The following is a 12,723-nucleotide window of genomic DNA, read 5'->3' as shown; positions in this document are numbered from 1 at the left end:
AAGGCTGTTTATTGTCACCCTGCTTATTTATATGCAGAGTACATCATGAGAAATGCTGGGCTGGAAGAAGCACAAGCAGGAATCAAGATTGTGGGGAGAAATATCAATAATCTCAGATATGCAGATAACACCACCCTTACGGCAGAAAGTGAAGAGGAACTAAAGAGCCTCTTGATGAAATTGAAAGAGGAGAGTGAAAAAGTTGACTTAAAGCTCAACATTCAGAAAACTAAGATCATGGCATCTGGTCCCATCACTTCATGGGAAATAGATGGGGAAACAGGGGAAACAGTGTCAGACTTTATTTTTGGGGGCTCCAAAATCACTGCAGATGTTGATTGCAGCCATGAAATTAAAAGACACTTATTCCTTGGAAGGAAAGTTATGACCAGCCTAGACAGCATATTGAAAAGCAGAGACATTACTTTTTCAACAAAGGTCTGTCTAGTAAAGGCTATGGTTTTTCCAGTGGTCATGTATGGATGTGAGAGTTGGACTGTGAAGAAGGCTGAACGCCGAAGAATTGATGTTTTTGAACTGTGGTTTAGGAGAAGACTCTTGAGAGTCCCTTGGACGGCAAGGAGATCCAACCAGTCCATTCTAAGAGAGATCAGTCCTGGGTGTTCATTGGAAGGAATGATGCTAAAGCTGAAACTCCAATACTTTGGCCACCTCATGCGAAGAGTTGACTCATTGGAAAAGACTCTGATGCTGGGAGGGATTGGGGGCAGGAGGAGAAGGGGACGACAGAGGATGAGATGGCTGGATGGCATCACTGACTTGATGGATGTGAGTTTGAGTGAACTCCCAGAGTTGGTGATGGACAGGGAGGCCTGGCGTGCTGCGATTCATGAGGTCGCAAAGAGTCGGACACGACTGAGCGACTGAACTGAACTGAACTGAACTGAACTCAACTAAAGCAGGCTGAATTCTAACATTTTTGGGTCCTGAACCAACAGTGCAAATAGAACACTTCACCCACTACGCACACACTTCTCTTCTCTCACACCTACCTGCATGACCATTCCACTTGTTTACCTCTTTAGAAAATTAAGAAAAACAAGACAAGCAGTCTGCCCTGGGCAGGTCCAGGATGCAAGATCAAGGTCATGGTTAAGGAATCCTGGAGACAAATCACCCTGCAAAAGGCCCAAAGGGTAGCAAGAGACCTTTGTTTGAACTTTAGTTGAGAGTGCTCCAGAGCATTCTCCAAAGCCAGGGGCTCAAGAGAGGAACCCAGATGCCTCGCCTCCGTCAATATTGCTTGAGTGAGTGTGATGAGCTGGAAAATACCACTTAAGGAAGCTACAATGAGTAGGCAGATTTGTATTAGGAGAAGCTAAGAAAAGGGATTTTGTTTAGAAAAACAATGGTTTTATATGAGATACAGCCATGTTTTGAAAAACTTGAATTTCATGAACTTTTCAAATCTTTATATATTAAAGTGTCATCCACCATTGTCTCTTCTCTAACATATTCTGCAGTTCTTGCTGACCCCATCCTCTGTTGAGCCAGTGATGCTGACTTAGTAAGTGGGCTGTTTGAAATCTGAAAATAAACAAACACTTAAAAATTGCAGAAAACCAGGTGGCTTTCAGCACACTGCTGGTACAGATATTCTAAGATTTTCCTGTTTCAAACTGCTCTTCAAAATGACCATGGAAATTATATATTGCATCTCAGTGCCTCTCCTGCATGTTCAACACAACTTCCCCTTTATATGGTTATGTCTTCAGTAACTGATATCTTTTATAATGATTTTAATATGATGTAATAGATTGAAAATATCAGGAGACTGTTTGTTAGAGAAAAAGTTTCACTTTCATTTTAGGGCTCTGAACCTTCAGTGAATTGATCTGGGGGGAAAAATAAAACAAGAATAAGGTCAAATAGAGATTGAAAGATGTCGTAGAGAGTCATGCTATTGTCTGGTCATTCTGGAAAGAACAAGCTGGCAGATAATCTACAGGATGATAGCATTCAACCCATCTGGTGTGTGGTCTGTGCACCACAGGCCCTATGATCAAAATCACAGCAGGAGAAACTCATATGGGGTAACTACACAGGAACCTGCATAAACTGATTTGAAGTGAGATTTACTAGAGCGTAAGAATGGAGAGAATGTCCACCCTCTCCATCTAGGTTTTTAAAAACTGACTTTTAAACCATTTAGGTAAATTACTAAGTCTATGTTCAATCAGTAATGTGAATATCATCCTTGGAATTTATTAGCACAGCATAAGACTTAATGAAGTTGCAAACTCAGCATCTACCAGAGTTATTAATGTTCCGATGGCTAATGTAGATGTTGCCCCAGAAGATGCTGAAATGGATCAGAAAGAATAGTTTCACCTCTAAGACTACTCCCTCCAAATCTGAAAATCCACCCCAATTCTTTTTCACTTCTCAACTTAAGCACAGCCATGTTATGAACTATATTTCATCCAAAGTTCCATATTGAGATTATACAACTTTTGAAAGACACTCTAAAAATGCCAAGAAGATAGAAATAACTCAAATACAATTATGGTCTCAAATACAGTTATAGATTTTTATTTGAAGCCTGAAGAAGTCATTAAAGAAATTTAATCAGAAGAATAATCCCCATGTCTGTTAAAACTCCAAAGACACTATAGGCCAAAGGGATTAAAACTCAAAATCAATTATGCAGTTCCTTTAAGTCTAAAGAAAATAGAATTTGCCCCATTTATTTTCCTGATCAATTTGAGTTTGACTTGGACACAGCCTCTCTTTGCAGCAGCATCTTGGCTATCCATAACCATGGGGTTGGGGTGATTCTCCCCAAAATCAGAATATTCATTAGATCTGTATCAAGTCTCATGTGCTGCTCTTTTAGAGAGTCCAAAGATTATCAACAACTGGATTCTCATCCAATAAATTTCATAAAGAAGCTCACTTTTGAAACCCAAAGTTATTCCATCATAATGATGTTTTCAGAACCTAGGATTCAGGTTTTGGCAAAGACCAAAATAGAACCTCAGTGTTATCTAAGGAAAGGAAGAAATGGAGTGAAATGGGCTTTGTTTCAGCCACTCCAAGACATCCATTAGTCCATAAACTTTGAAGGTAATTTCAACCAGAAGACTTTTATCAAGAGACTAATTATGGTGCAGCATTTACCATATTTGGAGAAAAGTGGTGGTGTTGGAAAAGACTCTTGAGAGTCCTTTGGACTGCAAGGAGATCCGACCAGTCCATCCTAAAGGAGATCAGTCCTGGGTGTTCATTGGAAGGACTGATGCTGAAGCTGAAACTCCAATACTTTGGCCACCTCATGTGAAGAGTTGACTCATTGGAAAAGACCCTGATCCTGGGAGGGATTGGGGGCTGGAGGAGAAGGGGACAACAGAGGATGAGATGACTGGATGGCATCACCAACTCAATGGACATGAGTTTGGGTACATTTCAGGAGTTGGTGATGGACAGGGAGGCCTGGCGTGCTGTGATTCCTGGGGTCGCAAAGAGTTAGACACGACTGAGTGACTGAACTGAACTGAACTGAACTCTCTTCTGAACACTCTGCTTTCTTAGATAATGACTGTTGTGACATGACCAACTTCTTTTAGAGTCTGGAAATATACAATAAAACGGCTTTGGCAACTGTTAATTTATGCAGTTTTCTTTCTCATCCAGCATATTAACAAATCTTTTCATTTCCTCTCTTAACTGAATTTCCCCTAAAATCAAACCCTTTGGAAAGACTTGTGTGTTGATGTTTTATGGTGAGCATATCCTGAGGAAAAGAGTAATGTAGAAATAAAGACAGTATTGGAGAATCATGGATGCAGTGCTCTTAAAAGCTGCCCTTTATGATAAGCAGGTTAGTTGGTCTCACAGAATGCTTCTAGTGAAACAGTATGAAGCTTCTCCACCTAAGAATGGTCCATCTGTAGGAAAGAAGGGAGAATAATTCATCTGAACTCACTGATAACCTCCATATCTCGATGTCAAACTTGGCAGACAACCACTAGGGTCATTCAGGCACACATGCTGAGCTGCGTCTGGGGCCTCCCTTTGCAGTGTGTGAAATGTGTCCATGAATGTGGGAGGTGAGAGTCACGGAGTCTAACTGAAGGCACTGGCAACTGGCTCCGTGACTCAGGAAATAGCTAAGCGGTTTGAATCATTTATTCAAGATACAAATCAAGTAGGCAAATTAGGAGTAATGAATAAAATTGAATCCAGGACTCTGCCTTTTTCCTTGAGCCTGGTGTTTGTGGGAGACCAGTGCCCCAGTGAAGGTGGTTCTTTTCAGTGACAAGCCTCCATCCTTTCTTGGGCACTAACATTTACAGTGCCCGGCCATATAAAAGGCTCACTGCAGTGCCTGTCACTGCCTCCTGGAGAAAGTGTTACTCTTCTTCTGGTTCTAACATCCCTCTGAGATTTCTGACTTTTGCCTGACACGAATGCTTCAGAAAGTTTGTACTAAGGACACAGTGCAAGCCAAGAAAATTTCAAATCACTATACTCATTTTTTAATGTTTTAGACATTATTATAGTTGATTGACAATATTATATTAGTTCAGGTGTACACCCTAGTCATTAAATATTTTTTGTAGATTAGACACCATTTAAAGTTGTTATAAAATACCTGTTAACTGTATTCCCTGTGGTATACATTATATCCTTTTAACTTATTTGTTTTATACATAGAAGTTTGTACCTCTTAATCCTCTACTCCTACTTTTCCCCTCCCCATTTCTTCTACCTGCAATTAACCCCTAGTTTATTCTGTGTTTCTGTATGAGCCTGTTTTTCTTTCATTAAATTAATTTACTTGTTTTATTTTTTAGATTCCACTTATAAGTGAAAACATACCGTATTTGTCTTTCTCTGACTTAACTTATTTCACTCAGCATGATACTCTCCAGATCCATCCATGTTGCTGCAAATGGCAAAATTCCATTCTTTTCTATGACGGAGTAGTAATAGACCACATCTTCTTTATGGATCTTGAGTGGTCTTTCTAGCAGACATTTTTTCTGCAATAGTGAAATACACTTTCTGTTGTTTTATTTTTCTACTCTTTTTAGAAGAGCCATTGTGACCTATTTTTAAGGTTGGTCTCTTCCCTTCTCCACTGTGTAAAGAGATAATAGTTTCCTGGATCCATATGCGTTGGTCCTTTTACCATCCTTGTTTTTCTACCCGGAGTATTTTTCTTAAGATCTTAGCTTGTTTGTTCTAAATCTGCCAAATGCATCCACTATTCAAACAAACCTTGTACACCTTCATTTTCTTGGCTTGGACTATCCCACCCAGGAGATACTGCTATGCAACCACAGCATGGTCTGAATTTATCTTCATCCCATCTGCCTTCCTGTCATGTGCCTCTTTTTTGCCATGCTTTCTTTTATTGTCTCAGTTCCACACATTTATCAAAAATGTTCTCTGAAAGCACAGCAAATTCCTGGATAGCTAACTAAATGTCACATCATTACCTAGCATTGTTTATCACTTTCAAATCTCAGACTTGTGGATTAACTCCATGACTTCATGCTTAATTCTTCCACAGTTTCCTCTTTAGCCTTGAATGTAAGATGACATTTGAAGCATCAAACCTCAACCTGAAAATAATAATTTTAAAACTGAACTTCTTTAGTGTTATGCAGTATACTTGGAATCCAGCTGCCTTGCATTGCAAAAAGTCATTCCCTGTAGACAAGCTAAAAAGCATTATACAAATGGGAATGACTGCCCTGCTCTGTAAAGTTTAAATGGCAGGTATATAGAAAGATTCCCTTTTCTGTACAATTGAGCCCTTGCCTTAGTTGAATCTGATTATTTGCACCTCTTTAGCCCATGACAGCATCTACCAAGGCACTGCTATCTTCATACAGACACAAAGGGCATTGGAATCAAGCTGCCATGAGACCCATGGACTGTAGCCCACCAGGCTTCTCTGTCTGTGGAATTCTCCAGGGAAGAATACTAGAGTGGGTCACCATTCCTTTTTCAGGGGATCTTCCCAACACAGGGATCTAACCCAGGTCTTCTGCATTGCAGGCAGATCCCTTACTGTTTGAGTCACCAGGGAAGCCCTATACATATATGTATGTGTGTGTGTGTTTTCTTTTTCAGATTATCTCCCACTATAGGCTATTGCAAGATATTGAGTATAGTTCCCCGTGCTACACAGTAGATCCTTGTTGATTATCTATTCTATATATAGTAGTGTATATGTCAATCCCGAACTCCTAGTTTGTCTATCCCAGAACCTGTGGGTAAGTCTTTATATTTCTCTTAAATGTTGCTTGAGGACATCCTTCATAATCTACAATGACCAGCCCCAGCAGACATATAAATCACAAATATCTTATTTAAGGCTGTTGACAACTTAAAATTCACTTATCTAATCTAAGCCTGTACAAAAATAAACATAAGAAACACAAAACTCTTGTTGACTAGCGCTTGAAATAGAGCATTAGTGCTCTATTTGCAGGTTGCACAATGAGCCCAACTTGCAAAGCCTAAATCACATATAGTAAAGAATAATCTTGCCCCCCAAAGAAGATCTAAACAAAACGAGTTCAGCTTTTACTCAAATTCAACTGTCCCATTAGTCCTGTTTTCTCTTAAGGAACAGAGGCCAGAAAACAGAAAGAAACCAGTATTAGTATGCTGCTGCTAAGTCGCTTCAGTCATGTTCAACTCTGTGTGACCTCATAGAGAGCAGTCCACCAGGCTCCCCCATCCCTAGGATTCTCCAGGCAAAAACACTGGAGTGGGTTACCATTTCCTTCTCCAATGCATGAAAGTGAAAAGTGAAAGTGAAGTCGTTCAGTCGTGTCCAACTCTTCACGACCCCATGGACTGCAGCCTACCAGGTTCCTCCATCCATGGGATTTTCCAGGCAAGAGTACTGGAGTTGGTTGCCATTGCCTTCTCCGAGGATTAGTATGTGTTATGTTAATAGAATTCCTCCCTGAGAAAGGTACCTCAGGGGAGGAATAACCTTTCACCTCCTCATCTCCATCCTCTGGTCCTCAGCACTGTCCTTCTCCAAATCTCAGAGGAACAGACTGAATAATGAAGTGGTCCCAGGGAATGTTTGAACTATAATCGACTTTTGTGAAACTGTTCTGAGAGATTACAAGTTTAGGAAAAGCATTTCATAATAATATGTAATTCAATTATTCCAGTAAAATATAATATCATACAGAGGAAGGGGATGAAAACATGATTCCCCATTCATTCTAAGTTGTCAATTTAATATTAGTAACAGCTAAGATATTTGATATTCACTTGAAATACATTTGATATATTTAAATTTTTCCTATATACTTTAACTAAGAGTTAAACTTTTCAATGAAATATTCAAGTTTTGTCAAATGGGGATTTTTCTACCAAAATTTATTAACAGGATAGAGATTAAATTTTACATGCTTGAGACTGTTTCCTTTTAATTGTTATTTTGCCAGATTTTGTTGATTGAAGACATAATTTGAATTTTTTAAGTTTGATCAAAATTAAATTTGGATTATTTAAATTTTTAACTGTGATTTTCTCTTTTACTAATAATCCATGTTCATTTGAAGAATTTGTAATTCTGTTTAGATATCTTAGATTGATCAAGGCAGGAGAATTTTGTTCTGTTATTTGGAAGTGTTGAGATAATATTTATTAAAATTCAATATTTTTACCTCTGCAAAATAATCATGATTTCTGTGGGTAGCCCATATCTCTGAGTAAATCATATTTTTACTTTATCCTAACCTAAGGTGGTATTAGGGTTTTTGTCTCATTTCAATCTGCTGGTGAGAGAATCATGTGCTGATATTCCAAACTGTTGGCCTAAAGCTTATTAAAATTCAGTACTTTTACCCCTGGCAAATCATTAAGTTTTCTGTGCATGTTCTTCAGGATAATATGTATTTTCCTTATCCTAACTGGAAAGATGATATTGGAAGGCAACAGATTGAAGTGAGACATAAATTCCAATATCGCATTTCTGGTTAGGATAAGGAAAATATATATTCTTTTACTAACAAGAAAGAAATCATATATCTTAAGTCTGAGTTTTATTTGTTGCTCTAAGTGGCTTAATCATAAACCAATACTATTTTTTTTGTTGTTTTACCATATACTATTTTCCAAGTATATTTCCTGCTTTGAAAATTATTCAATTCCTATGGACTGTATTCAGTATCATGGTTTTCTATTTTTGTGGTAAAAGTGTTAATTGCTCAGTCATGTCTGACTCTTTGCTCAACACCATGGATTGTAACCCACCAGGTTCCTTTGTCCATGGAATTCTCCAGGCAAGAATACTAGAATGGGTAGTCATTCCCTTCTCCAGGGGATCTTCCTGACCCAGGGATTGAATACAGGTCTCCTGTGTTGCAGGCAGATTCTTCACTGTCTAAGCCACCAGGAAAGCCTATTTTTGTGGTAGAATTTTTCAAATAACACAGTGGCAATAACAATGAAATAGTCTCATGGCTCTGAGAAGGGATTGCCCGTCTTAAAACTATTACATCGGTAAATATTATTTTAAAACTAAAAAAAAAAAAAAAAGAAGATAAATAGATACATATGTCATCTGATAAGATCAAAAGTCAATCCTTAGGGTATTTTGACTTTCTGATAGCCAACCTGCAAGTTGTATATCAACACATGAAAGGCCCTAGGCAATACAATCCTGGCATCACACACGGATTTAGAATCTATATGTGTATTAAACATCAGAGTATGTGAAAATATTACCTAGATACATCAAAGATGCAAACTCATGAACTATTTTACCTGTCTTCTAGAAGCTTGTCATCTACTAGATAAGTCAAAAATACACATACACAGTGGGGAGAAATATCATAACAGAATAAACAAGACTGTAGAGAGAAATAACAAGTAGCAGATTTTAGGAAGGCTTTTGGAAGAGTAAAATTTGATGCAGTGCCTGAAAAATGCTCAAGGCTTGACAAGCATTCGCTTTTCAAGCAAACAGCACGACTTACAGTAAATATAAGTTAAGAAAGTAGAATGACAAGCACAGGTTCACCAAGAGAGCTATACAGAGAGAAGGATGGCAATAAAGAAAGAATTATATCTCCAGATTTTTAGGAAACTATGATTTTTTAAAAATATTCTGTCCTGCTGTCAGCCCATATGTCAGCCACATGTTCTGATTTTACTTTGGAAATCTGGTCTCTGGACTAGGAGCCAGTCTGGGGGAGATTACTCCAGAAAAAGTCAAGTCAGATCTTTGGCATGTAACTCAGGTATGTCAGCCTAAGGATGGAAATCTGAAATGTTCAATGATTAAAAAAAAATCATCAGCAGGAGAGTGGCATTGACTATCTATCTGGCTTGAGAGTTCCTTCAAATCTGAACCCTGGTCTTCTAGGCATCATTGGCCCCTGATCTGATCTAATCTGATCTGATCTCACTGTCATGAATACTTCATAACATGAAAGCCAAGAAAGAAGTCAGTGAAACAGATGTATTCTTTCTTCCTGGGGGGATATATAAACTGTTCTGGTGTTTCTGACTTTTATTGTACTGTATAGAATTGCTTAAAATCTAATTAGCCTAAACAGGGAGTTACCATATGGTCTAACAAAGCAATTCTTGGGTATATATCCAAGAGAAATAAAAATGTACTCCAAATGCCCATCAGCTGAGGCACAGATGAACAGATTCGGTATAAACCTATGGAATGGTATTCTGTAATGAAAAAGGAACGGATTAGCAGTACATACTACAGTATGGATGGATGAATCCTAACATCATACTAATGAAAGAAGCTATACAAAAAAAGCTTATATGGTTGCATTTATATGAAATGGCCAGATTGGCAAATTCTAAATACAGAAAGAATATTAGTGGTTGACAAGACAGGAGGGGTAAGGGGAAAGATGAAGAATGACTGCCAATGAATGTGTGACTTCTTTTTGGGGTGATGAAAATATTCTAAAGTTAGATCATAGTGATTTTTGTACAACCTTGTGACTACAATAAATTGTGCAATTTAAGTGGCGAGCTGTATGGTCTATGAATTGTTACTCACATGTTCCTCTTTCATTTTTCTTCCTGACAATGACAAGCATATTGTTATTCAGGCCTATATATCCTATTTAATTTGCCTACGACCTTTAGAAATAATGCATCACCACCCCAGGGTGTTTTGACAAATTTATGATTTTATTGGTATACAAGTGCATTAGAAAATGAAAGAAAAAGATTTGAGATATATTGCATGATTCAACCTTGTTATCTTGAAATAGTGTTGTCTGCTAACTCCTAAGTTCAGTGTGTTGAACTCTATAAAAAGCAAATCAACCTACGAGTAAGAACGAAACATCAAGAAATGATTCAGAATCTCACTACTTATGCTTATATTCTGTACCAGTAAAAATGATATGAAAATCATCAAAAGATGCAATGGGTTAAATATCTTAAAACAAAGCAAAATAAACAAAAAACACCAGAAAAACTGTTCAAAGTTTCACATCAAAAACAAAACATCAAAAATAGAAACATGTATAATATCGTATATGAAATGAGTCGCCAGTCCAGGTTTGATGCACGATACTGGATGCTTGGGGCTGGTGCACTGGGACGACCCAGAGGAATGGTATGGGGAGGGAGGTGGGAGGAGGGTTCAGGATGGGGAACACATGTATACCTGTGGCGGATTCATTTTGATATATGGAAAACCAATACAATATTGTAAAGTTAAAAAATAAAATAAAATTAAATTAAAAAAATAGAATGCTACTTTTCATCTTTATAGGTTGTTACTACTACACCTAATTTATAGAAAACTAGTCAGAAATATGTTGAGTTGAAGGATTATTTATGTAATATACATAGGAAGAAACACAAAATACTCAATGATATTGAAATTTTTATGCACACACAGAATAATGGAGGAATAAAGTAATAATCCTTATTTTCTGTGTATAGCAGTTTTATGATTTTTATTTTTATACCAACTATTACCTTCAAGTCTATGAGTTAATGCTTTTAAGTATTATTAATTATATATTAAGATATATTATTTTCTCTTATATTGTCTACTGGTAATTTAAAGGGCAATCAGAGCTCATATAACCTTGAAATATGAATCCAAAGAGTACTTTTTCATGTGGCATATTTTATAATTGTAGCCTTTTGCATTATGCAGGTTCTTACTGAAACAATTATTATATCACTTGGTGCTTTTCCCTTTTCAAGGAACTGCTGCATTTCATTGACAATTAAGGTCATGTTCCAGTTCACTCCAAGTCCTCTCCTTTGCTGCTACCCTAGATCCTAGCTTGCTATGAGTAGTGCCAGCTCTGGTTAATGTTTCCATCAAACTTGAGAGGAGATATTACAGGGAAGTGCAAATTAAAGCCTGCTAAAATGCTGCTGCTGACAATTACACTGGGGCACAAGTACATTTTTCATTTATTTCAGTGGGTCAGATTAACAAGGCTGCAAGCCACATTATCATAAAAGGTGGATCAGGCTGTCAGTTCTGATTACTGTTAAAGCAATGGCGTTTTCAAAGAAGGCTTTGCCAAAGGAGACACATCTATTGCTAACTAGTAGTTTAAATGTGTGTAATTATTGCCCACTTTTTGTAGGATATTAGAAGCTTCTGTCAATCAAAGGTCAATTTTTTTTTATTTCCCCCCTTTTTTCAATTAATTTCTCTACAAAATCAAATTGCTTTATGTAAGCTAAATAAAGGAGAAAAATTCTTGCATTTAATGGCTTCCTGAATAAGTAAGCTTGTTTAGTTTCAAATACTACAGAGCAAATCACTGTCCTAGAGGAATATGTAAGTCAAGTCTAAGTTGAGGCAATTTATCCTCCATATTAAATGTTAAAAAAAGGACTAGCTTAAAGTCATGCTAAAAAGAGCAGAGCCCAGCATTTTTTTTCTACCTATTTCATTGGCTTTAGGGTAATGGTGGCTGTCTCCTGGAACACAAATGAAAATTGTATTTAATAACTCATTGTTCATGCCTGTGTAATGTGAGCAAACATCACAGTTATCATGTCATTGTTTCTACAGGACTGGAACATTAAATAAGACATTTCTGCCCCAGTCAGGAGAATAAATCATGAGTTATAAACCATCTCTAGAATTATTAAAAATGTGAAAGATGACTTTCCTACTGAACCATCCTTAATCAAACAGCCATCCTTTATCAAAGAGCACTCTTTGTACCAAAATTAGGTGAACTTGAATATTCTAAAGTATTAAAAGATGCTAATGGAAAATAAGCCATGGAACTAACTCATTCAACTGTTCTTCAGCCCATTCCTGGCACTACTGTTCTTTGCACATTGGATCATCATCACCATGTAGAACCTGTATTTGCTAAATGTTTTGGGCTTCCAAGGTGACATTATTGGTAAACCTGTCTGTCAGTGTAGGAGACAGACATGGGTTGAATCCCTGGGTTGGGAAGAGGCCCTAGAGAAGGGCATGCAACTCACTCCAGAATTCTTGCCCGGAGAATCCCATGAACAGAGGAGCCTGGTAGGCTGCAGTCCATAGGGTCGCAAAGAGTTGGACATGACTGAAATGACTTAGCACACTTACTAAATATTTTAGCTTTGTAAAATGTGTAGTTTTGTAAAAGTCATAGTGCAGATCAGTTGGCAAGATTGTTGTCTCATTCATGGTCATTATATAAACAAAGATGATCAGAGTTTAAATTTCAGAATGCTTAACAATACACTAATACTATTTCTATAATA

The 12,723-nt window shown here is 37.4% G+C and overlaps 1 protein-coding gene across 3 annotated transcripts in view; it reads left to right on the top strand.

Moving 5' to 3' along the window:
• The window catches only part of FSTL5 (follistatin like 5), an 875,401-nt gene that overhangs the window by 131,838 nt on the left and 730,840 nt on the right, over positions 1–12,723 (top strand). The gene's annotated exons all lie outside the window — the stretch shown is intronic.

Source organism: Bos mutus, chromosome 17, assembly GCF_027580195.1.
Source record: "Bos mutus isolate GX-2022 chromosome 17, NWIPB_WYAK_1.1, whole genome shotgun sequence".
In the NCBI taxonomy this organism is placed as follows: Eukaryota; Metazoa; Chordata; class Mammalia; order Artiodactyla; family Bovidae; genus Bos; species Bos mutus.
This window is presented reverse-complemented; position numbering and strand designations above follow the sequence as displayed.